We start from the raw sequence: 25322 nt of genomic DNA, 5'->3' as shown, positions 1-25322 counted from the left end.
CAGGAGTTCAAGCATGTCTTTCTTCATATACTCCAGGGAGGTACGTCTAAAATCATTCACACCAACATGGACAATGAGAGTCATACTTGTACCTTTTGTTGAGAGACTTAAGTACGTGCGTGAAGTGGAGGACTCTGGCACCTGACAAATGACTGACTTTTACTTGATAAGCCTAGTGAAGGGGACATCAGTGTGCCTCACTACTGAGTCACCAATGACTAGTATGTTTGGTTTATTGTTATGCCTAATGGGCTGTGTTTGTGAGATGCTGGTGTGTTGTCTACTGTGTGTGATGTGTTTGGTGTGTGTGTTGTTTGTGAGTGCGATTTGGTGTTCTCTGCTGTTTAGGTAAGTTTTTATTGAGGACCCCCTGCATAGGTGGGTGTGTATTGTGCTTGGTTACTTGATGTGGGAAATCTTACGACTGCAGCATTCTTTGAAGATGTGACAGCAGCATGTGACAATGGGCTATCAGTGAATGATGTTCATCCTCACTTTACTAAGGCATCTGACACCATTCTATACAACAAAATTACAATGTCATCCTGCATGTAGTACAACAGCTAAAACAAGGACTTCTTTTGTCCTGCAGCATAACTGAAATATGGGCAATCCTCTCTTAAAAGGTATTGTCAGTGGTGCCCACTGAAAGCCCAAGGCATTACCTGCAAATGGGGAACATCTACTAATTTTCAGACTGCAGCATCTGGGAGTTTTAGCTTTACAGTAATCGTGGAGTTTACACACACACACACACACACACACACACACACACACACACACACACGTGTAGGAAAGTATCATCTTACATCAAAATACCACAATAGTTAATCTACAATTGACTAAAAATGGTTGTTACTGTACAATCTTTGGGAAAACAAATACAAACCTTTTTTTTTTATTTATTTATTTTTTTTTTTGCAGGGGAGTCCCCCCTGTACCCCCAAATTACATATGCCAACGCAGACATTGACATGACTTTTTCAAACTAAAGGGGTGGCAAAAGCCAAATAACTATGGGCTAGGCTTATAAATGCCCTTGGGCAGATAGACTAGTATGAACCTATGACTTTGCACTACAATGGGGGGGGGGCATATCTCCCCATCCCCACTGTACCACAATCTCATGCTGAAAAAGCCAGTAAATTTCAAACAGCTGTAACGGTTCTTTCAGATGCTGACAAAACAGACTCACCGACAAAAGGTTCCGCTCCCATATATATGTGTACACACGCACACTATGCAGCAAGGGAACAGGTATACAACACCCCCCCCCCCCCACAAAAAAATGTGTAATATTAAATTGTGAAATGTACTTCGTTTTAAGAATCAGACAATTTTTGCAGTATCAGGTCTCTCACTTAGTAGTGGGGCCACTTCTTTTTGGGGCTTTTCTTCTCAAGCACAAAATAGAAAAATAAACTGCAGATTGCCAAATGTGCCAATTAACGTGGACTGGTTAGGGACAAAATGGTTATTTGCCAACATTAGCAAAATGCATTCTGTAGTCCAGGTAACTCTAAATGGCATGTCTAGTTATGACAGGAACATCACTGTACCACTATATACCTCTGCAATTCAACCCATTACTGAATATATTGTTGACTGTTTGTACACTTCTAACAGGCCAAATGAAGAACTTGAAAAGAAGCAACAAATGTTACCAGAAAAATTGGTGAATTTTAAATCTTCAGAAAATTCAGGAACAATCATTGCACTGTTTCTGTAGATCACTTTGTGGCAATGTTCACCTCATCTACAGCCAAGTGTGACCATTCATCTCATCTGAGAGACAACTTAGTCACACTTTGCTCCAGTACTGTGTTCAAGATAAAAACTTCTCAGCCATTAATCCCAGATTTTTGAACCTAATCCTGAAACTGAAGAAGTGAGAACCATACATCGCACAACTTGCAAGATTACTAAGTAAAACTTTACTATCAAAATAAAAACAGTATGGATGAAATAAAAGGAAACTTTATTTAGCCACTTAAATGAAAAGATAAAGTGTTTTTGTCTTGTTAAATTTGAATATTAAAGTCAGGAATTCAGAAAATGTATGCATGAGGGAAAGTCAAACATAAAAATGTCCAGCTGACACTATTTACAACCTAATGGGCAAGTAGGACAACTATCCAACCTTGGGAGAAAAAGATTCATTCTCCATTGCAAGGACTCACCACTCTCTCTCACTCACTCACTGTCAAAACTGCTAACAAGTCAAAGATTAATAAACAAGTAAACAAATAAATACACACATGAAAGACTACTATTTCATTTGATAACAGGGTAGGTGAGCTGGTACATTATTTTTATCAGCCGTAATTCTTCAACAGAAACATGCCCTGGTAAAAGTAAACTATAGATTGTGAATACCATTTATTTATAATTCCTCCACTTACAGTGTTTTGCATAGGACTCTTCCTCACAGCTGGTACAAAAAATAAATAAAACTGTTTTACAGGGATTTGATGATTAATGTTAGTTATAAAGACAGAAAAATTTCTATCAGTATAACGGAGTACGATGGTGCTCTAAAATCTTAGAGAGGCTAAATGCACAGAGTAAAAGAATGCTTCAGTCAGGCAATTCACTCATGCTTTGAATTAAAGAAATCCATAAAGCCTACATCAGCTATACTACGGACACTTTTCTTTTAGATTGTTTGTTGTCCCACAAAAGTAAGACACAGCCTAGATGAAACTATACCTCCCTCCAGCAGGTGAAAATGAAGGAAGGAAGAAGATAAATAAAGAACACAATAGCCATTGGAAAGTGTTCAGCTCAAAGTAATTGGTCAATAAAAATAGCTTAAAGGTCTCCCATTATTCATAGCAAAAAAGGTAAGCTCTACTGAAGGAATTGCAGGCACAAGTCTTGCAAGGAATACAACCAAGCAGAACTGCCACAGAAAAAGACACTGTGATAACTGACAATCAGGTGTTGCAGAGGGAGGCTCATCTGGTTGTTTGTTGTACACCGGAAAGAATTGAACCAAAAGATGTGATGCCCCTAGAGAGCACCTCTATCAGATATTCTAAAGTTTTTACGACCACCAAAAAAGCCAAACAGAAATATACAATCTGAGATTTGACCATGACATAACAAATTGATAAAACTGCATTTAATGTTACCATCACCAGCTTGGCTCCAGGAATGCCTTTGCTTACCCTGGCATAACTAGTGAAGTAGTCAAGCTATGGGCTACCTGTCCTCCCTTACAAGCTCCATTAAGTGTCCAAGCTCTTCCTCAAATTCTGGTCACACGGGCAGAAGTCTTTATCCATCTACACTATGGACCTTGCTGGACTCAGTCAAGTGCAACAGTGTTATACAGATGGATGCCTACATTCCAAAACGTAAACTGTCCGTCAGATTAATTTCACAAACTGAGAATTAGGATGGATTACACAAAACAACAGAGCAGGTGCAAGCATCTCTAGATAAAGAGGTCTGATTAAACAGCTTTCTGTCTACTGCAAAAAAAAAAAAAAAAAAAAACACACACCAGTTCAAGATGTACAGACAGAGGGAGTTACTGAGTTTTCAGCCTATAGTCAAGGTCTAGAATGAGCAAAAAAAGGTGGTCAAGTATGTCAGACAGTAAAGGCTTGGAAAGCGCTAACGCTTTAAGTTGCCTCAAATGCAACTTAGATTTTCAAGATTTGTTGCAATGGTTTGAAACACACTGAACGCAAGGACTCTAACAAACTGTGGCTTGTATACTTTGGACTTGAGGTGAATAGGTAATATACAGGCTTTTGATGGTGAAGTACAATGATGCTCTTAGTGAAATACAATGAGGATCTACCTTGCATCAAGAAATATTTGTAGACTACTAGTATTTCTGCGTGGGTTAAAAGCAAAGTACAGTAAAACACAGAAACCACTGCATACCTTATTATAAATTGCTACATGTAAAGATATGAACCATTTGCCGAGGGGGAAGCAGTTCTCTTATTTACTTGTCTTGTAGTAACAGTTTAAGGACAACTTAAAAAAGTTAGTCTGGTGAAGAAAGGCTAGAAAAAAATAAAAACATGGCCCTAGTACTGACTCTTGTGAAACACTTGTCAGTAGTGGAGGAATAAAGTTAAAAGTTGTAAAGATACTTTCAGGTATTCCTAGAACTAACCAAGAATGGAACTGAAAATGTAGCAGATGTACTAGCTGTGTGTGACACAGCCAAAGACCCTGGCAATACAGCTCCTGTCAGACTGTCCCCAATTTAAAAGCACCAGCTGTTAGGGTGCAATGCCCTCTACTATTCCTAACCAACATGGGTTCAGAAGATTTGTTTTTACTTAACATGTACACATTGAAGCACATGGCATTTTCTATCAACATGTTCAGGACAGACAGAGAATAAAACAGATTTATGCTGAGCAAATGGGAAAGGTTTACGTTTTTTTGCTGGCAGAATTACACTGGCCAATTTCTGCAGATCTAGGAAGATCCCCGTGGCCATGAATGTGTTGTAAATATGCCAGTGTACTGGATATAAATGTACTGCAATCAAAGATAGGCGAATACAATGAGCTGTAACAAATTACTTCTTGGTAATCCATGGTTTGGTTTCTTCAGCCACCACTTGCCTACTGTGGACTCTTAAGTAAGTTATTTAACCAGAGTGTGCTCCTATGTTGTCCATGAAAAAGGAAACTTGTGTGCCTGGGGGTGGGTTAAACATAATAATTTTTTTATTAATTAATCACAGTCTGAATTTCCATTCCAAGTAAGACTTTATGTGGTATATTGATTTTGGCTTTGTTGAAAAGCTTTTTCACTAGAGTTTTGGAGGAAACAAAAATGCAACTGCTGTTAGCTTTGCCCATTTTTTGCAGATCTAGTTGCAGACGGGGAGTAAACTACAGGGTGGATTTTTTTTTTCTTTTACACAGTAATCTATTCCTTGAACTGGAAAACTTGTGTTTAAAAATCGGTCCTAGTACACTGCATCAGAACTGGACTATGAGGTTAGTGGACTCCATTTAACACCTGAAGCTCACTCCAGAGAGGAGACTAATTTTACAAGCTGAAGATATAAGTCACAAATGATCCCACCTGAAGGTCTACTTGTGGAGGAAGTGAAGGACGAAATGACTGTGATGCGGTTTCTTATACACTATACTACTTTGGTGTTGAAAGTAGGTGGTGGAGCTGGAAAGAAAATCCCAGTGTTAATCAGGTTTCTTAGTATGAACTGGTTAGTTAGGAAGCAGGCTGGGATGAGAGCAAATAATCAATTACTTTAACACAGTAAACTCTCAGTTAACTGGAACTCAATCAACCAGAAAAAAAATTGAAGAAATACAGTAGTTAGTTTTTCATGTATTGCACTTTTGTTTTTTCCCCCAAAGAAACATGCTTTACATTTTTAGAGAGTTTTAAAAAGGAAGATAAAAATAAATTCCCTCTCTCCCCAACCTGAGAACAAGTCAAACCAAGCAAGTCAAATCGCTAAAATGTCAACACTTGCTCCATACTTACTCAGTTTGTATCAGATTGCACATTCTCTCTCCAATCTCTCAAACCCAAAGTCTCTTCAGCTTTCATACATGCATTCACTCACTCTCTCCAACCTCTCGCATACACACTCTCCAGCTTTCGTACATCTCTCCGATCTCTCACAGTCACTTCTGCTTTCATACATGCATTCACTTTGTCTCTCTATTCAATTCATTCAATTTCAATCCACTCAGCGTGTCACTGAAAACCTTTCCGCATGCCATGCTTTCTAACAGAAATACAAGTTAATATTATTCCAGCCAGGCTTTTAATTACTGTATTTCAATATTAAAATCAAACCAATACAGTGTTTATGGTATGGTATAGTATAGGGTAAAGTATTTGTTGGGTCTATTTTTAAAAGCAATTCTCAAGCAACCAGAAAACTACACTCATCCAGGATCTACCAATCCCCATGGGTGCCGGTTAACTGAAAGTTTACTGTACTAGCTGGAGCCAGATTACAAAATAGCCAAGACAACTGACCGCCTGCTGTCTACGTGCATGCAAGCCAGTTAGGACAAAGATCAGAACAGAAGGTTAAAGGCCGATAACAGTAGGTTACCTATTACAAGTATTATGCCTCCATCTGATTAGAAAGCAATCTATAATAGGATTGTAGCGGTTATAAGGCAATTCAGACACAAACCCATTTTTGCCTTATCATTACCACCATTAGGCATTGCCTCCCTTTTCTAGGGGGAGGGCAGGCCAATTATACAAGGGGTGAATTTATGAATACCCCTCCAGTTGTCCAGCTCCTTTTTTAAAAGGTAGATGGGAGTCACATTCCTTCAATTCAAAGAGGAATTTTGTTCCACAGTGTAGGTACTGCAGTGGTACAGCGGTAGCGTTCTCACCTCACAGCAAGAGGTTCTCCCGTTAGATTCTCAGCTGGAGCGCCTTCTGTGTGGAGTCTGCATGTCCTCCGAGGTCGAGTGGCATTCGCAAGACATGCGTGAATGGGCATGCCTTCGTTGAAGGTTGGGTGTCAGGCTGGCACCTCGGCACCGTAAAAATAGACTGCCAATCATTAGCGGAGTTCAGTTGTAGCGACCCCTAACCGGGAAAAGCCGAAAGAAAAACAACAATAACAGTGTAGGTACTGCAAGACAAACCTCACCCCCCATCTTACTTATTTGAAGTGGATTTAGACCTGTAACTCTAGTGTTGGTAGGACTGTTTGATTTTTGGAGGTATAAGAGTTCTTGATCTACAAGATCCCTTACCATATTACAGTTTATACGATACCGAATATACACAAACAGCGCCTAGCCTCTCTTGGCACCTCAGTTCTTTTAAACCAAACATTGTTTTAGTTAAGAACTTTTGGGTTCTTTCTAATTACTTGATATGCTTAGTACAAGTACATCCCACAGTGGGTATTGTAGTCAATAATGCGGCTAATCAGTGCAGAGTACACCGAGGTGAGGACTTCTTTTGACCTAGAGGAAATAATTTTTGCTATGAGCTGCACAAGGTAAATGCATTTCCTAACCACTGTTGCAACATGATAGTGAGAGAGACAGTGAGAGAGAGAGATTCACCCAGGTTTCTCACCGCCTTCTCATTTTGAAGTAGTGTGTTCTCTATACCATAAGCTGGAGCTAGGAATTGCTTACACAATGACATAAATGCTGCACTGTTTAGCATTAAATTTTAGCCCATTTTTTGTATACCAGCTTCTGACAAGTGCAAGCTTCTGCTGGAGTGCACATACAGTGGGTATAAAAAGTTTACACACCCCTGTTAAAATGCCAGGTTTTTGTAATATAAAAAAATGAGACCGCAATAAATCATTTCAAAACTTTTCCCACCGTTAATGTGACCTATAACCTGTACAATTCAATTGAAAAACAAACAAATCTGTTAGGGGAAATATAAAAATTAAAAACATACAATACGCTGGTTGAATAAGTGTGCACACCTTTATACTACTACTTTGTTGTGTGTGAACACCCTTAAACTAATACTTTATTGAAGCACCTTAATTACAGCATTCAGTCTTCTTGGGTAGGAGTTTATCAGCATAGCACATCTTTACTTGGCAATATTTGCTCACTCTTCCTTGCAAAAGTGCTCCAAATCTGTCAGATTGCAAGGACATCTCTTGGACAGCCCTCTTCAGGTCACCCCTCAGATTTTCTATTGGATTTAGGTCTGGGCACTGGCTGGGCCATGCAAAAACTTTAATTTTTTTCTGGTGAAGCCATTATTTTGTTGATCTGGATGTATGCTTGGGGTCATTGTCATGTTGAAAGGTGAAATTCCTCTTCACCTTTCTAACAGACGCCTGAAGGTTTTGGGCCAAAAGTGACTGGTATTTGGAACTGTTCATAATTCCCTCCACCTTGACTAAAGCCCCAGTTCCAGCTGAAGAAAAGCAACTCCAAAGCATGATACTGCCACCACCATACTTCACTGTGGGGATGGTGTTCTTTTGGTGATGAGAAGTGTTGTTTTTGCACCAAACGTACCTTTTGGAATTGTGGCCAAAAAATTCAACCTTGGGCTCATCAGACCATAACACATTTTCCCCACATGCTTTTGAGAGACTTTGATGTATTGTTTTGCAAATTTTATCAGGGCCTGGATGTTTTCCTGTGTAAGAAAAGGCTTCCGTCTTGCAACCCTACCCCAAAGTCCAGGCATATGGAGAATAAGGGAGACTTGCCACATGTAATACACACCAGTACGTGCCGGAAATTCCTGCAGGTCCTTCAATGTTGCTATAGGTCTCTTGGCAGTTTCCCTGGCCAGTTTTCATCTCGTCTTTTCATCAATTTTGGTGGGACATCCAGTTCTTTGCAACGTCACTGTCGTCCCATATTTTCTCCACTTTTTGATGACTGTCTTCACTGCATTCCATGGTATATCCAATGCTGTGGAAATTTTTTTGTACCCTTCTCCTGATGGATTCCTTTCAACAATGAGATCCCCATGATGCTTTGTAAGCTCTGCAAACCATGGCTTTTGCTGTAGCAGGCAACTGAGTAAATGTCAGGAAAATCCTACTAGGACAGCTGAACTTTATTTGGGGTTAATCATAGGTTCATAGGTAGGTACTAGGCTATTGACCCTAGGGCCTATATAAGCCTAGCCAAAAAGGTACCCTGCCTTTCACCACCTAAGAAAATTATTTTCCTGTGCCCTTGTCGACCAGAGCCACAAAAGTGATCCCTGGGGTGAATTTCCCATCTCCCATCCAATCGTCAAGATTTTTCTTGAGTGCTAATGAGGAACTTTGTTTGATATAGATAGGTAGTTTGTTGCAGAGTATGGGAAGTCTCTGGGGCAGGAATCTATCCCTCCAGCAAGTTCTGTTTATTGTGCTGACAAGGTTTAGGTCCCTAGATAGTGTAGCTCAGAGGGATTGGGATTTCTTTAAGTGGAGCATGTCCAACAGCTCTGGGTTTGACATAACTTTGTATGTTAGGCAGACATCGCCTCTGAGTAGGTAATATGCGACGGAGTAAATCTGCAGTTTTTAGAGACGGTCTGCGTAAGACATCTGTTTGAGGCTGGTAATCCTTTTTGCGAGATATTTCTGCAGCCTTTCCAGTTGTTGTAGATATCTTGTGAGGTACATACCAAAAGGGGAGCTGTATTCTATAATGGGTCTAACGACTGACGAGTAGAGGGTGACCTATTTTTTCCTGGATGATAAACCTTTTGTGATAAGGTGTGCCATGTAGAAGGATTCCTGACTACTGTGGCGATGTGATTATCAAAGGAGAAACTACTGTCCACCTGTGTCCCAAGGTCTCATCACACTTTCGATGTTAAGTAGACTACCGCCTATGTGGTAGTTCATAGGCACGGAGTTTTTCCCAAAAGGGATGACAATGCACTTTTTGGCACTGACTTTGGGGCCATGGCTTTGACACCAGGCATCTGTCTCAGTGAGGCACTTTTGTAAGATGTCCACATAGTTAGGAGCTTCGATTATGGCTCCTAGTTTGCAGTCATCTGCGAACTTAGTTAGCCAAAGACCTTCTGTGTTTGATATCTACTTCTCTGAAGTACAGGCTAACAGGAGAGGACCCAGGACTGAACCCTGTGGTACACCACTTGTCACTGTTCTGAAGTCAGATTTGGAGTCTGCTACTTTCACAGTGTGGGTTCTGTCAGTGAGCCAGTTGGTAACCCATCTTGTGACACAAGGATTTATACCTAGTTTAGCAAGTTAATCTATAATTCCAGAGTGGGGGATGGTGTTGAAAGCCTTGGCGAGATCTAGATAGGCTGTGTGAACCAACTTACCCTCATCTACGGCTTTGGTGACTGCTTCAAAGAAGTCTATCAGGTTTAAAAGACGTGATCTGTCTTTTACAAACCCGAACTAGGTGGGGTCCAGAGTTTGGAGATTACCAGTGTCATTGTTTATAAGTTCCATAATGATACGTTCCATAGTCTTGCAGACCAGGCTTGTCAGGCTAATGGTACGGTAGTTCCCGGGGTTCGTGGTGGCTCCCCCTTTATGGAGTGGGATAACCATCGCTGTGTGCCATTCAGTGAATCAGAGTCTCTTTACTTGATGGCAGGTGTGTACCCAAGAAGACTGAATGCTGTAATTCCATTAAAAGGTGCTTCAACAAAGTATAGTTTAAGGGTGTGCACATTTATGCAACCAGCATTATTGTACGTTTTTTATTTTTTATATTTTTTACTCTAACAGATTTGTTTGTTTTTCAATTGAATTGTACAGGGTGAAGGTCACATTAAAGGTGGGAAACGTTTTGAAATGATTTATTGTGGTCTCAGTTTTTTTAGATTACAAAAACCTGGCATTTTAACAGAGGTGTGTAAACTTTTTACATCCACTGTATGCCAGTGGGAGACTTATGACTACTCCCATCTTACAATCATTCACTAACTTTTTAACCAGAAATTCTTGTTTGATATATGGAGGTCTGTGAAGTACACACCAAATAACAGAGTCCCAGCACAGATCTCCGAAGGACTCCACTGGCTACCTTTACTCTCTTGGGAGGACACACCTCTTACTATTACTGTACACGTCCCATCCCTAAGGCAGTAGGTTATCCACCTAACCATATACGGCTCACTTAGAAGCTCTGTCTGCATACTTATTATAATTTGCATATGGTATTGTTTTGAATGCCTTGGCAAGGTCAAACTACAATGTACGGAACAGCTTGCCCACAGTACACCAGCCGTGTAACCCTCTCAAAGAGGTTTACTAGATTTACCACACAAAATCTACCCTTAAAGTCAAACTGCTGGTGGTCAAAACTGATAAGACTTTTGAAATCACAGTTAATTAGGCCAGTTATGATACATTTCATGTCTCTGCATACAAGAATTATTAGATTGATAGGTCTGTAATATCCACACTCAGTGATGAGGCCATCTTTGCAGACTGACATGACAATAGCTGTCCGCCATACCTGTCGGACAAAGCCTATTACTAGGCTTAGGGTAAGGAGTGGGTGCACAAATGTTAGTTGCCCAATAAATAGCACTAAACAGAGTATGCTGTCAGGCTCCATGGAGGAGTGGAGGAGGTGTTTTTCATTTCTGGAAAGCACTTAAAGTACATGTTTGGCTGGTAGCTCAATTTCTTTTTCCAAGAAACATCTTTATCATGTATGACATAGGCGATCATAAATTTGTATAAATGAAAACAAACCGTATTGGCATAATTTTAGTTACAAACATTATACTTCTCTCTGGATCTACCCATTCATTATCAGTCAAACATCACATAGCTTATTCAAATCCTGCCTTCTTTTAAACCTCATTCCTCCTCTGGGTGTATTGTTCCCAAAGCTGGTAGCTTGATTCTGCCTGGAATAACTGTGCTTTGAACAGATGTCACTGGGGTGAAAGTAGCACTAAAGAATACTTTGCCTGTATGTTGGCTATATGCACAGAATTACAACGGAGCATCATTATGGTAGGCTCTGAGCAATGCTGATTGCTGCTCCTTATTTTCCTGGCGTAACTAAAAGAGGGCTTGTTGTCTTTAGCTTCTGTAACTCTTCAGAACTCATGGGATGACTTTTTTATGTCCTTTTTTTTTAGTTTTTATTCTAGCTTTTTATGTTCTCCTTAATTTGGGAGTTTTTTGTTCAGTTATACGGGTTTAGGGGTCTCTTCCTTTTATTATACAGTGCATTAATGCTAGTTAACAACTGCCTAAGTCAATACACTTGCCCAGGTGCAAATGGAACTCACCTACTTAACTCTTTGTAACATCAGCATTATGTATGATACAAAATTTGAAGACTTCTTCATAGCATTATAGAAAATTTGCTATGTGAAGTCCTTGAACTCTGTGACATTTCCTACAGTTTTGGAAGACTTTGATAGAGATTACTTCTCTGTGGTTCAACTTGATCAGTAAGGGGGATACCAAGGAGATGGCATATAGAGATATGTTTGCTAAAATCAGGTCAAATATATTTTATCCTCTAGTGGGTTCTTTAACAACCTAGGCCAGAGAGTTCTTGTTTATAGAGTCCATTTTTTTTTTACATATCCTAGGTTAATGGCTTAGCTACCCCAGTTTATCACTGGGTACTTATATCACCTAGGATACAAACATGCCTAATTATAGATCATCAAGAATATTCAGAAATGTTATACACCATTCTGGGGACATACAGGGAGTCCTGTAGCATTTTATGATCTGACAGCTGATCCTATTTAGTGCCATCTGAATTTCTATAAGCTTGTGGGCCTCAACAAGCATCTGTCTTGAGGAAATGTGGTCTCTAACAAATAAGATTATGCCACCACAGTTTCCATCAGGTTTAAACTAGTGCCAAACACAAAACCCATGTACTGATGGAGTGTTCTCTGGATGCATAAACCAGATTTCAGTAACACATACATGGCTGTGATCCAAATGCAGGAATACCTCAAGATCACTTTTTTGTTTAAACTTCAACCATTAAGTAAAGCCACCTTGGTGTGGTCCAGTATTTGCTTTTGGAAGTTAGGTTGGGTGGCCCATTACATGTGCTCTGCCTAACAAAGGCACAGTGGGGACAGCATAGGTTTTTGTAAATATGCAAAAGCCTTGGAATGACAGGTGCAAACTGTCCTTGGTGAAGCAAGTATGGTTGTCAAGCATCTCATCCCAAGCTGACACGTACTGGATTCCCTAAAATGACTCCAGGCAATTAACTAAATGTTAAAGTTAAAGCCAATCATCTTTTCTTTATATTTTGGCATCATTCTTGGAGAAGGAAGAATTTTACTAAATACTAAGACCTTGGAGTGCGGGCAGTGTCTTCTGTGTGGAGTCTGCATGTCCTCCCCACGGTTGGGTGAACGTTCGAAAGACATGCGTAAATGGGCGTGCCTTTGTTGAAGGTTGAACATCGAGCTGGCACCTCTGCATTCGTGAAAATCTACTGCCAATCATTAGCGGTCCGGAGTTCCGCTGTGGCGACTCCTAACCGGGAAAAGCCGAAAGACAAACAACTAAGACCTTGGATGCATTTATGATATGCATGGTCCATGATCCTCTGTGTATTCCACAGGGTTTTATGCACTGCACTGTTGACATCAACAGGGTCTACCACCATGTCACAATCATATCTGTCCTGTTCCAAGGGTCCTCAACATCCTTGCAATGTCAGCTCCTGAGACACAACTCACTGTCACCCTGCTTTTGTTGAGTGGTGCGAGTGTGGAATTAGTGTGCCTAATCACGGAGTCACTGATTGCCAATATATATTTCTACTTTTGTTTGGCAAATAAGAACATGTGGGAAGAGACTGAACAAAATATTATACAAAAATGGAGCAAAATAACACAAAAACTGAGAAACTGTCAGCTCTTCTTTATGGATAGTTAAGATACAAAACAGTGAATGGGTTTCTACCTTTTTCAATTTATATACCGGTCGGGCATATTTTTATCAACCACAGAAATTGTGGACTGTAATTGAAGAAATCTATTTGGGAGGGAAAAAGTGCAAGAGTTAAGTAGGATAAGTTGTTTATCTCCATACAACAAGGCAGTTTGGGACTACCTGGATTTAAAGAGCAAGTATGTGAGCTTTTTAACAGTGTAGCTCTAAACTAACACAGGCATAAGGTTACAAAATCAAAGTGGAAAGGCATGATGATGAAATAAGGGGGGGCAATTAATATGGAGAGTACAATTTTGGATGCAGCACCTAAAGGAGATCAACAATAACAAAGAATATATGAAGTAGCAGAAAGTATTCCAAGAACTAAACCAATGTGGGAATAGAGAAAGGACATTTTGCCAGTAGGGATGACTGTGAGTAGGGATATAGAGAATAGGTAAGAATTTTCTCCAGTACACTCCTATCAACAAAACCAAGGTATTGGAAGCAAATAACTATGGAAGGAAAGGTAACCGATCAGGATGAGGCCAAGTGAAAGCCAGACTACAGGTTACAGACCAACTTCTCTACCAGTGATAGATTTAATAGAGTACATTCAAAGAGAAAGGAATAGGGAAGTGTTAATGGAAAGACCAGCTCTGAAGGAGTTTTATTGTTTTAACTGAGCCTAGAACAAGCCGCTGCTAAAAAAGTAGAGTGTGTAAAATACTTACTAAATGTTAACTATAAAATCAGAATGTTAGAAAAGATTGGAAGACATTGGAAAAGCAATATACAAAGGAACAGTGTGTGGAATCTGTGTAGCTCCCAAGTTTGCAACAAAGTCCAGAAGGTTTAGGATTTTGGCACAGAGGCGTTAGCATAAGTAAATTTTATTCCCCTAGCAAGACTTCAGTGAATTTCTCTAAGACAATAGCAAATGTTGGAGGCGTAATGGGAAAAAAAAGTAATTGGGAACGTGTTTTTAGGAACTGAAGAGCTGGTAGATTTAAGTTACCCACAGAGAACTTTGTCATACAGTTTGGAGGAACAAAGGATTGTAACCAAGGAAACTATTCTTTTAAGCTAGGATATAGGATCACAGTAAAACACCAAGTGTAATGCTATTGGCTGCTGAAAAAAAAGCAATTACTACAAAATTATCTTTATAAAAGGAAGAAGAAAATTACATAGAATTAAACAGAATTTCTGTGGGAGCAATACATAGGAAATAATATTCAGGAAGAGCGAAATTTAAGGTAAGACAGGACCCCTGTGATTTATGTAATGTTGGGATTGAATGATATTTTTTAAAAAAATTACACATGCACATACAATACAGGAAAATAATGCTAAATTTTACAGTGGTTTGTTTTAACTGTATGTATACACCCATAGCAATACTAAAAAAAGTGTGTAAATCTAACAAGGTATTTATATAAAAAAAAAAAATGCATTATGCCTCCATCTGTTCTTTTACACAGCGAAATCTAAATATTTTAATTTACAGTCAGTTTGTTGGGACTGACAGTTTTTGCCAGGTGTCAATTAAACCTGAAATAAATGAATATGAATTTAATGGGCTGGCATTGAGGCAGGTAATTTTTGGACTATAAGATATATAGGACGGAGGTGTGTGTGCAGATCGGCAGTTGAAATGCAAGTCCCCCAGCATTACAGACAACCAGATAAAAGTACAAAAACTTTAAAAATTATATCATGGGAGGTTTGGCAAAAGATATAGAGGGGACCTTTGTTTTACACAGTGACTCTTGAAGACCTCTTCCACCAAGAAGGAATTTAGACAGTAATGATAAATACCTTGGTATGTATGATTGAAGTTCCATTCTAAATGTCTGCAAAGACTATGGGAATGAATTCTGTAATATAGTGTGGTATTAGCTAGATGGGCATAATAATGGAAAATAAAAATGAAAAAGTATTACTTTGGTAAGCTGCATGGTGTACCAGGTACTGTTCGCTTGTAATATGTCAATGTTCAGAAGTGGAATTTTATACAGGTGAGCACTGGCCATCGGGTTTCTTAACGACAGAGGAGGAAGTCAGGGTAAATGTAGACTCAAGACAGTCGTGCAAGGTGTTTGTATACAGTAGCTATGAAAATATTTAGAATTGTGCAAGTTTATTAAATAAACATTATGAAACACCCACATACTAGAAGAAGTCAACAGAAGACCCATACTGACACAACAGCTACAACAGCACTGTAAAGTTTATTATAGTCACAGAAGTCAAATGGTAAACTATAGTATTCCAAAGCAATCTGGTGTAGTGGCCTAGACGAGTCAAGTAAATCTCTGATGGCAGAAGGAACAGAAAGCATGGGCTGTGTATGCAAACACAGTACATATGACCTTAACGTACAAAAAAAAATGTCTACATATTTTTTTTCCAATAAGCATTGTTGGAATTATAAATGTTTCTTTTGTTAGGTAACATTCTCAATCATTTTCTTCATTTTACTGTTAAAGTATCAGAAACTTGTCAAATAAAATCCTAACAGCAAAAATACATAAATAAAATTCCTTTAGGGGCTTTGCATCCAGCAAATGATGCAAATTTTGTGTAACGGCATAACATAAGTCAAACATGGAAAGCAAGTGTCACTAGGCAACTATGGATATATTATGCTGCTCACAACTTAAAAGTACTACTATACCTACTGCTTGATAACGTACCGGTGATATGCAAATGTCACCAGTTGATCTTTATATCATATTAGTAAGAAACATCTTAAAAAGCAAGCTTTACAGTAAACAATATCATACCATATGCAGTTAAACATTTTGCCTTCTATGCAGGTATGAAAATCTTGGAAGTTTTCTCCCTAGTCCACTTCTAACAAGGTTAAATCAAGTCAAACTGCATCTTAGTATAATTCACAAATCCATATTTCTTTACTCTCTCTTCAAAAGATCAGTTATCTTTCCAATAAACAAAAAAATGTTTTCAGGAAAAGTAATAAAAACAAAGCAATATCAGGTCATATTGTGTCCCTACTTTTGTCTGAAACAGCAAAGATATGCTTTGATTCAAAAGTGACAACAGGAGCCTTAAATAACATGATGATGACTACGATATACACACCTGCAGGTTCTTTACTTACTTCTAAGGCCATTACTACACCATCAGTTTTAAATTTCAAAATAAAATAAATAAATAAAGCAATGATGTAGCTTTCAATCATACAATGCTTCCTGTACAAATTATAAAGACATCAAAAAAGCAGCATTACATTTCTTGGGGACCAGATGCTTGTATGTCAGTCAGTCATTACCAACACAATGTCCAAATGGTATATTGCAAACAATGTTTCTGTTTTAAATAACATCATATACATTAATTCACCTTAACATGTAAAATGCATATCTGATACAACTGATTGAAGACAAACACTTCAAAAAGCCTGTCCATCTACACAGTTCAGGATGCCAAGGTATCCTCAAAAAACAGACCATTACACGACTCCTCATTTTCCAGAAGTAAATCAATTTCAACATTTACAACATGCACAAGCCCAATAGGTAACTCAGAGCTGAAGTGTTAAGCCACATACCCACAGGATGCCATAAACATGGATAAGCGTTCATTACTCTCCCTTCTCCATACAAATGAAAGCTTTTAAGTTAATCATAAATGAAACATACAAAATAATATACCAACAAAGAGCTTTTGCAACGGCAGTTCAAGCAGAGTGACTGTTCCGTTTCAATTCAATGACACCACTAATGGCTTCTAAGCAGGTCCATGAAATCAAGCAGCTGTCAAGTCAATGCATCAAAAAGAACAGTCACGCACTCCCATAAGAAAAAAAAGGCAGCACATTGGGATGCTTGGCAAAACATCTGCTACTTCATACTGCAGTTCTGCAATAAACATCCAAACAAAAGGGGGGAAGTAGAAAGTCAGTAAGGAATGCCTTATATTATTTTAGTGATACGCATACCTAGATCAATAGGCAAAACAAAGCACAACAAGAAACTACAAGTGCTTATATCTCATTAAATATATAAATGAGGACCACACTGTAAAAACGTTTAATTTAATATATATACATACACATACACAAGAAAAAGGAATCACTTGCACTAAAGGCAAGACATATGTAAAACTTCAACTATATAGCATACATTTAAGCCAGATATGTCATTTGCAGGGAATTTAGGAATACTACTGGTTTTAAGTAATATGACCAATACAATAAGCAAAATGTAATAGCAGAAGAAAAATTACTTCACTGATAATTACTGCAGTCACATAGACAATGGTCTTAACGTGTTCCATTACAACAGCTTGTCAGAAAAACATGTGTTTGCAGACAGTATGTGCAGGATATCTACACGTTTTGTCAAAACAGATTATAATAACTTTGTAAATACTAAACAGTTTAAGAAAATTCACAAAACTCCAAAATAAAGCATCAGATACCACAATTTAAAACTAAACACATGGATAATTGTGTCACCTTGGACCTCCATCTGTTGTCTTTCATTCAACATTACTAAAACATTAACATCACAACAATGTATGAAGAAGGCCACAGCATGAGCTTCTGCATCCAAGTCACACAGCAGCATTTTCTTAAGTTTTGCATTCAGGGCTATTTATTTCACATGCCTGAGACAAGGCTTAATATTCTAGCTCAATGAGTACACGTTTTACATTTGATTGAAAAAAAAAAAAAAAAAAAAGTTCAATATCCTACAACACAGCAGATCCTGTTGTAGCTTGTTTGCTGCTTGTACATCGGCAAGTAGAAGATCCATATTATTTAAAACAAATTTCACATCCATGTAAAGACACACACATCATCTAATAAAACAACTGCACAAAATTCATTAGTATGGTAATCACCATGTAAAGAAAATCAACAGTGACAAGAGTCAACATAAAAAGCAAAACAAGTGTAAAATGGTAACTAGCATGGCTAGCAGGTTTCACAATTCCAAGTATTCACATTGGGAAAGTCTCTCATATTAAAGCTAGGCCATGTGACTAGCAAGAAATTATATGCATTCAAAACTTTTCATAATTGATGAAAAAAAGTAGAACATAATCTGCTAAAGACAGAATATACCAAAGGTACACATAAATGTATACACCGAACTTCGAACTTGTCAATTTAACATTTATAGAATTACCAAGACAGTCAAGATAACTTCGAGAGAAAAATACTATTCAAAACACAACTGCATGTACATCATAAAGCATGTTTTATTTACTATACAACTCTCATGTTGGTTTCCTTATTAAATATACCAACAGCACTTGTCTTTCAGCTCAGGCATCTTTCCAATAGCAAAGATCATTACTTCCACTGAAGATAAAGATGCTACCATGGACAGCATAACAGACAGACAATGATCACGTCAGATAAACCCAAATGTTTCTACCACCATAGGACATGTCCTTAGCCTACCTAAACAAACAGGAGTGTCTTCAGCCTACCAAAGCAACCAATGAGAACATTTCAGTGAAATTGCAACATTACACTTACTGAATGGTACCTTACTATTACTATGCTGCAAATAACTCTGCTGGGAGACCAGACAATATAAAATATCTTATAAATCAGTTATAATCTATCCTTCCTTCTACTCATTTCATAGTTAAGCAACAACATAACACCACGGTCTTTTTCATTAATGGATAGTGTAACACCGTGAGGTATCTTGTGAGGCATGAACTGACAATCCCCCATCCCCCAACAGGCTCCCCTACCTAAAACATGACGACTGCCTCCAGTACAAAAATGTTACTACAGTTGTGCAATGGAGCCATAAAGAAAATAAATACAAATATACACAGTTTTCTGTATTCTTGGCCATTCCAGCTGTGGAAATAAGTTGACCAATCAGATTTTTGAGAATTTTAATGATCAGTACATATGATGGACTGTGATGTCATACGCAGTACAGCAGCACCAGTATGAAAATTGGAATTTTAAAACAATGTTTTTTTACACAATTAAAAATTACTGGAATGCACAAAATTAAGCAACAAATATAAAACTGAAGAAATACAATGTACAATAACACGTCTGAACTGAAGTATTAAATTAATACATTTTAAAAACATCCACCATCACACTAACCATTTTGGGGAAAATAATCTTTTTCTAAGACTATAAAAAACTGTGAATGATGACCATATTACACAGTACAGTCAATAGAATTTTGACAAAATAATTTTTACACAGAATATTTCCACCTGTTATTAACATTTTTTAGGAGATTAAAATAACCTTACTGATCCAATGGTTTTACTAAAAATAACACAGTACAGAATGAGACATTAATTCAAGCAGCTATATGGATTTTAGGAGGAGGGGAAAAAAGGTTCACAAGCAACAAAATTCTCTTCAAGTTTACATGACGTCACTCTCCTCCTTTACGCTTCCTAAACTTTTTTGCCTCACTACCACAGCATCTTGTTTCCTAAAAACAAGAAACCTGGGAATAAAAGTTGGCCAAGATGGCGAGAGGCTTGTTGTTTAGAGGGCAGAAAATGGAGGATATTGTAATATACACAAAGGGATAAATTTCAACAACTCAGCTGCAGCTGCTTCTCTTTATAAGGAAGCAGCACAAAAGATATGACAGTCAGGAAGCTCTACACACATAAGGGTTTGGTTTCTATTATGTGTCGAGTTACCAATAAAAATCAACGACTAATTCTCATTTAAACAATAAGCAACTTGCATCCTTAAGCAACACATTTAAATCCTTAACAAAATAAATCAATAATATCCTTATCCAAAAGGAAAGAGGTCAGAATCTACCGTAGCCTGATACGGAAGATCAGCTCTTACCTATTACCCATGATAATTTCTTAAGTCTGTGTATTCTGCAGGAAAACAATTAACGCGGATTGTAAATATAAATAAACTGAAGGAAGTGTCCAGTAGATTCGCTTACATTCTGCATTTTAAAATCGGTTTATAAACAGATCAGTTGGCTGCACGAGTGTGGACACAAAGGCGATTTTTTTCTAAGCAGAGAACTGGGTCTTGCTAGTCCTGCTATCTGGTAAACGGCGACAAGGTAAAAACGAGAAGCACTTTCCCACAAATAAAGTTGAAAAATCAGAGAACTGTACCATTATAAGCCCGTTCAGAAGATCGTGAAGGCCTTGTCGACCAAAAGCTGATTTCCAGAAAAGGTAAGAAAGCCTTTTGACAAAGAGTGACTCTCAGCAAATGTAATGTTTGTGTCTGTTGCTTTTTTTTTTTTACCGTAGTTAAAGAACTAGGTTTCCACCTTAAGAGCAAACATATCGCTTTAAACTCACCTCAGATAAAAAGTCGACCAAAATTACTGTGAGTACCTTCGAAATGTGATAAAGTCTTTTATTCCCCGTGTATTAGGCCGGCTGGACGCAGGCAGACAGGAGCTGTTACTCCAATTCAGTCTCTGTGGGAGAGTGAGGGAGTGAGTGTGGTGCGCGGGTTAGTACGAACAGATTGAAGGAGACTCATCTCAAGGTTTATTCAGCTCCACTTCAAGGCGAAAGTGTCGGCAATCAAAGTGACGTCAACCAACAATCTCTCTCAATACCACAGTGTGTGAGTCTGTCACCTCAAACAAGGAAAACTCACAAGCGGTTGAACAAAATATAGTTATTTTCACTACGATAACGTGATGCCAAAGTTTCATTTGTTGTCACGGTATCCTGCATGATGTCATCCTTTTTTTCTATGTGGTTTTGCTTGTGCAACTAAGCGAAACCCAGAGATCAGTATTCGTTTTTGTTTTTTTTTTACTTTTTGACATGTCCCAGAATAAAAATACTTATGGCATTTTTATTGCATCTTGTAGGGCAGTGTCATCTGTGTGTTAGTAGAACACATGCATCTGTGTGTGTGTGTGTGTGTGTGTGTGTGTGTGTGTGTGTGTGTGTGTGCATCTTTGCATTTATTCAAATATAAATACGTGTGTGTGTGTGTGTGTGTGTGTGTGTGTGTGTGTATGTGTGTGTATATATATATATATATATATATATATATATACACACACGTATGTATACGTGTGTGTATGTATATATAATATATATATGTGTGTGTGTATTTATTTATATGTGCTTACGTATTTAGCTGTAGCTATACATCTATACATAGACGAACTTAGAAATGTTTGTATTGCTAACAAAGTGATTAAACAAAATCAGACAATAAAATCACAAAGGAGTGAAGGGCGAATTTCCTTATCTGGGCAGGTTGTTATTTAATTTTGCAACTTTAGGACAGGAATGATTAATATATATGACTCAGTCTTCATTAGATCAGCAAAATTATTTTTATGTTACACATTGCCACTTTATTGCAAAAGTTTCTTTGCTTAGCAACTACTAGGTTTTATTAACTAAACTGCTCTAAATATGTATCTGATTCAAACATTACTCATAACACAGCACATACCACACACACTTGTGTATACACACACACACACTCTACAACTTACTACAAATTCAGCATATGAACTTTTAACATTATTTTTTTTTCTGGATGGTTCGGCTTTAACTGTGCCCCTCTCCCCACAAACTCCAACCTAAGTGAAAATAAACAGCATGACAAGCCATAATGCTCTATAAAACAATGGCACACACTAGCTATGCCTATCCAGGCTAAAAAATGCATTTCTTACTTTCAGTATATGGCATTAAATTACTGCTAAAATCATTCTAAGTATTTAGAAACGTTCTCTTAAAATAAAAAAAATATTATATGGAGTGAGAATCCGGAAACTAAGAATATACATTTAGGAAGCATAATGTTTTTCTATTTTGTCTTCAGCTACTGACTGTGAATTTAATTGTGTTAGAGGATCTTCATTAGTATTAACACATGGGGAGACTGCACAAAGCTGCTTCATTAGAAAAGCTTGGCAGGCTGGGCCTTTTTGCATGCAAGGAGAATGTCAGCCTTACCTCCATCATTTGTAACATAAGTGCGAGTACAATGATTGCAATGCAGAGGGGGGAAGGGCAGAATACAGCCTGTGTAACAAGGAAATCAGAAAAGAAAGACTTCTCATTATAAAGTAAGATGAGATGCTAAAAATTAGCAAAGATAATCTCTCAGGAGACCAGTACTAAATAAATTAATGTAGTGATATGTTTTTAATTATTATTTTTTTATTCATTTTTTACAACCGTAAGACTCACATCGAGCAGCAAAAATCATATTTATTGATTTTACAATGCCACATGCCAGGGTTCTCTATTTTAATCATTTTATAGCACCATGGTCCATAATTTTAATAAAAACTATAATGTTCAACCACAGAAGGTCACTTAATTTCAATGATACACAAATTCTCATAGCAGCAGAAAATCTCAACCCTAAAAACTGGCCTAAAGTTCAAATAGATAATTTTATTTGTAGTTTTTGGTGATCTGCATTCCACTGAAGCTAAAATTTCACTTACTATATAATTATAATAAAAACAATGGTTTCTAACATGTTAATAATCTACATTTATTACTGTAGATATTGCAAAGTACAAGTATGATTAGGGCTCAGCAATTTTAAAACAACTTAATATTACAAATAATTTTTGTGGGTAAAAAGATAGATGTGAAACTGTATTTATATACATATGTTAAGTTTTAAATTGGTTTTGTTTGTTTTGCCAACTGTTGAACTAATTATATAATAACAGCTATAGACATATCCCATTTTGTTGCAGTGTCAGTTTATTGTAGCGAATTACGTTTAAAAAGCAATGTGGCATTCTATGGTGCACTGTGTTAAACACAGATCTGTGCTATTTATTTTATCTGTGACTCTGTATGCAGTGTTGCAGTTTGTACTCCACTTTGTTGAAACTCTGATTCAAGAGGCTGGAGAAAGCCGAAATGCCCCAGCTGTTTCTAGTGTCAGGAATTTCATTGTTTGTCATCTAGATCGCATCACTCACTAAGGAGGCTGCATAAGCATTCCTTAGAAATGAATGCTACAAACAATTAGGAGGCAGCCATTTTTTGAAAGGGGGTTAATTTTGTTTAAATCATAAAAGAAATAACATAGGCACGGGTAAATGCTTTAAGCCAATAAGAAATAATAAGTTCAATTTACTTAAAAAAAAAAAAATAGCATGATCCACTGGACTTCAATCAGTGAATACCTCACTGGAAAAAATGACCAGCGGAGTCCTGAATGTTCTAGAAAAATAGAATGTTAATGTTATTGATGAGACCCAGTTTGCAAGCTACATTTTATAGGCTATCGCATTTCTTGCCAGTTAAACTGGATTTAGTTACTAATGCAGTGTAAGCAAAATAGACTACAAAATAAGATTTAGTCTTTGTTATTTTTTTAATGCAGCTTCACCTAAATAACGTTTACCATTATCTAAAAAAAGTTATTCTTAATAAGGTAAAATTCAGTCAATTCAAATCCCTAATTATTACTAATCGAAAGCAATAGCCATTTTGGCTCTTAACTTTGGAATGAAACAGTGTATAGACCCTCTGACAAAACACAGTTCAACTATAAATGCTTAAAATTTGATTTACATTAAATATTTGGCATGTGCTACTTTAACATACACTCTGTTTTTCTTTTTTAGTATCATCCTGTGTTTCATTCAAAGAAATGTGATTCCTATAACCTCCAGTTATATATGTGGGACTGCAACAAGGAATCTGAACAAAACACTGCCAAGTTATCTCTAAAAATAAGTGTCAAGTGGGTTGTAGCAGGTCAGTAAAGAAATATGAAGTAAATAAAATGATAAATATAAACTTTTGTAAAAAAAAAAATGCATTTTATTCTCTTATGCAGGTATTGTGAAGCAATCAGACATTACCTTGGTGACCAGAATCATCGCGTTGTCTGTTTTCTGAGAGTAACGGTTTGGGTATTTGCAAAAAAAAAAAAAAAAAGTGATCAAAATCTAACATCTACTGAAAATCTGCCTGTCAGCACTTACTTAAGTTAAGGTGTTGTCCAAGGGCAGCACCTCAGGAGTGCAGCATCCCCTAATGCTTCACTGCATTTTCATTATTGGAACAAGAATCCCGTCACCTGCTGTGGTGGGGATAAACCCACAGACTTCTGATCTTCCTGGCATAAAAGGTGAGTGTGCAACCTGCTGAGCCCCTGACACAGACTGTCAATTATTTCTTCATATTTTGTAAAGAACTTATGCAGTAAAATATAACAGAAGTGGCTAAGTAACTTAATCCATATATGAAAATAATTACATTATAAACTACTAGCCGTGGTATGGCACGTCATTTTAGAGCTCTTGTGCTGTACAAAATGCCATCCACATGTTTTGTCATCATCATGATTGTTTTCATTTCTTAAATAAATATATAGTATACCCGAAAATTGCTGGCACAGTATTCTTCAGGTAATACTATTGCTAAAGTTATAAAAATAGAATTATTGGATCTTGTTTTAGATGAATAAATCATATCTGAAATTCGGTCTGGTATGACCAGAGTGTACAAAATATTGCTGTCTTTAACTAAATTGTACCATGTAATATTCACCTGCTTTCTATTGTATTATGATTTTTTTTCTTTTTTCTACTTGTATTGTTTTTATATTGTTTGGGAGTTTTTCTTCTTGGGCCTCCACTGAAAGTGTCTTTTCTCGACCCAGGTGGATATTCCTGGTAAACAAGTGCCAATAAATGAACACATTTTTGAGTGTATAACAAAACTAGCATGTTATTTACAGAATAATTAAAGATCTGTACAGTTTTATGGGTAACATTATAAACTGTTTACTATGAAGTCTGAAAGAATATTACCATGGTGTAAGGTTAATTTTTTTTTATTTCTGAAAAAATATTGGCAGAAATGTTAATGTGAATCTAACAGAATCATTGAATTGTTTTCACAAAATGTTATTTTTTTGTCTGAATTTATTTAGCGAAAGCAAAACCAAGACAGACACATTTTGCTCCTTAAAAAAATAATTTTGTTTTTATATTTTATATATTTATTTTGTTTG

At 37.2% G+C, this 25322-nt stretch overlaps 1 protein-coding gene and 1 long non-coding RNA gene across 2 annotated transcripts in view; one reads left to right on the top strand and one right to left on the bottom strand.

Annotated features, from left to right (window-relative positions):
- Positions 1–20920, bottom strand: part of BAZ2B (bromodomain adjacent to zinc finger domain 2B) — a 3835724-nt gene extending 3814804 nt beyond the window's left edge. Inside the window, exon 1 of the mRNA XM_044074749.1 lies at positions 20648–20920. The gene's annotated coding sequence lies outside the window, so the exon portion shown is untranslated. The remainder of the gene's footprint in view (positions 1–20647) is intronic.
- On the top strand, positions 19633–24999 carry LOC122804713. The gene is made up of 3 exons (XR_006365235.1): positions 19633–20518; positions 23926–24058; positions 24141–24999. It is a non-coding gene; the product is annotated as an uncharacterized LOC122804713 (long non-coding RNA).
- Positions 25000–25322: the final 323 nt, after the last annotated feature.

Source organism: Protopterus annectens, chromosome 6.part0, assembly GCF_019279795.1.
Source record: "Protopterus annectens isolate FY-2018-M chromosome 6.part0, PAN1.0, whole genome shotgun sequence".
Classification (NCBI taxonomy): Eukaryota; Metazoa; Chordata; order Ceratodontiformes; family Protopteridae; genus Protopterus; species Protopterus annectens.
The sequence above is the reverse complement of the archived record's forward strand: the minus strand, read 5'-3'. Positions and strand labels throughout refer to the sequence as shown.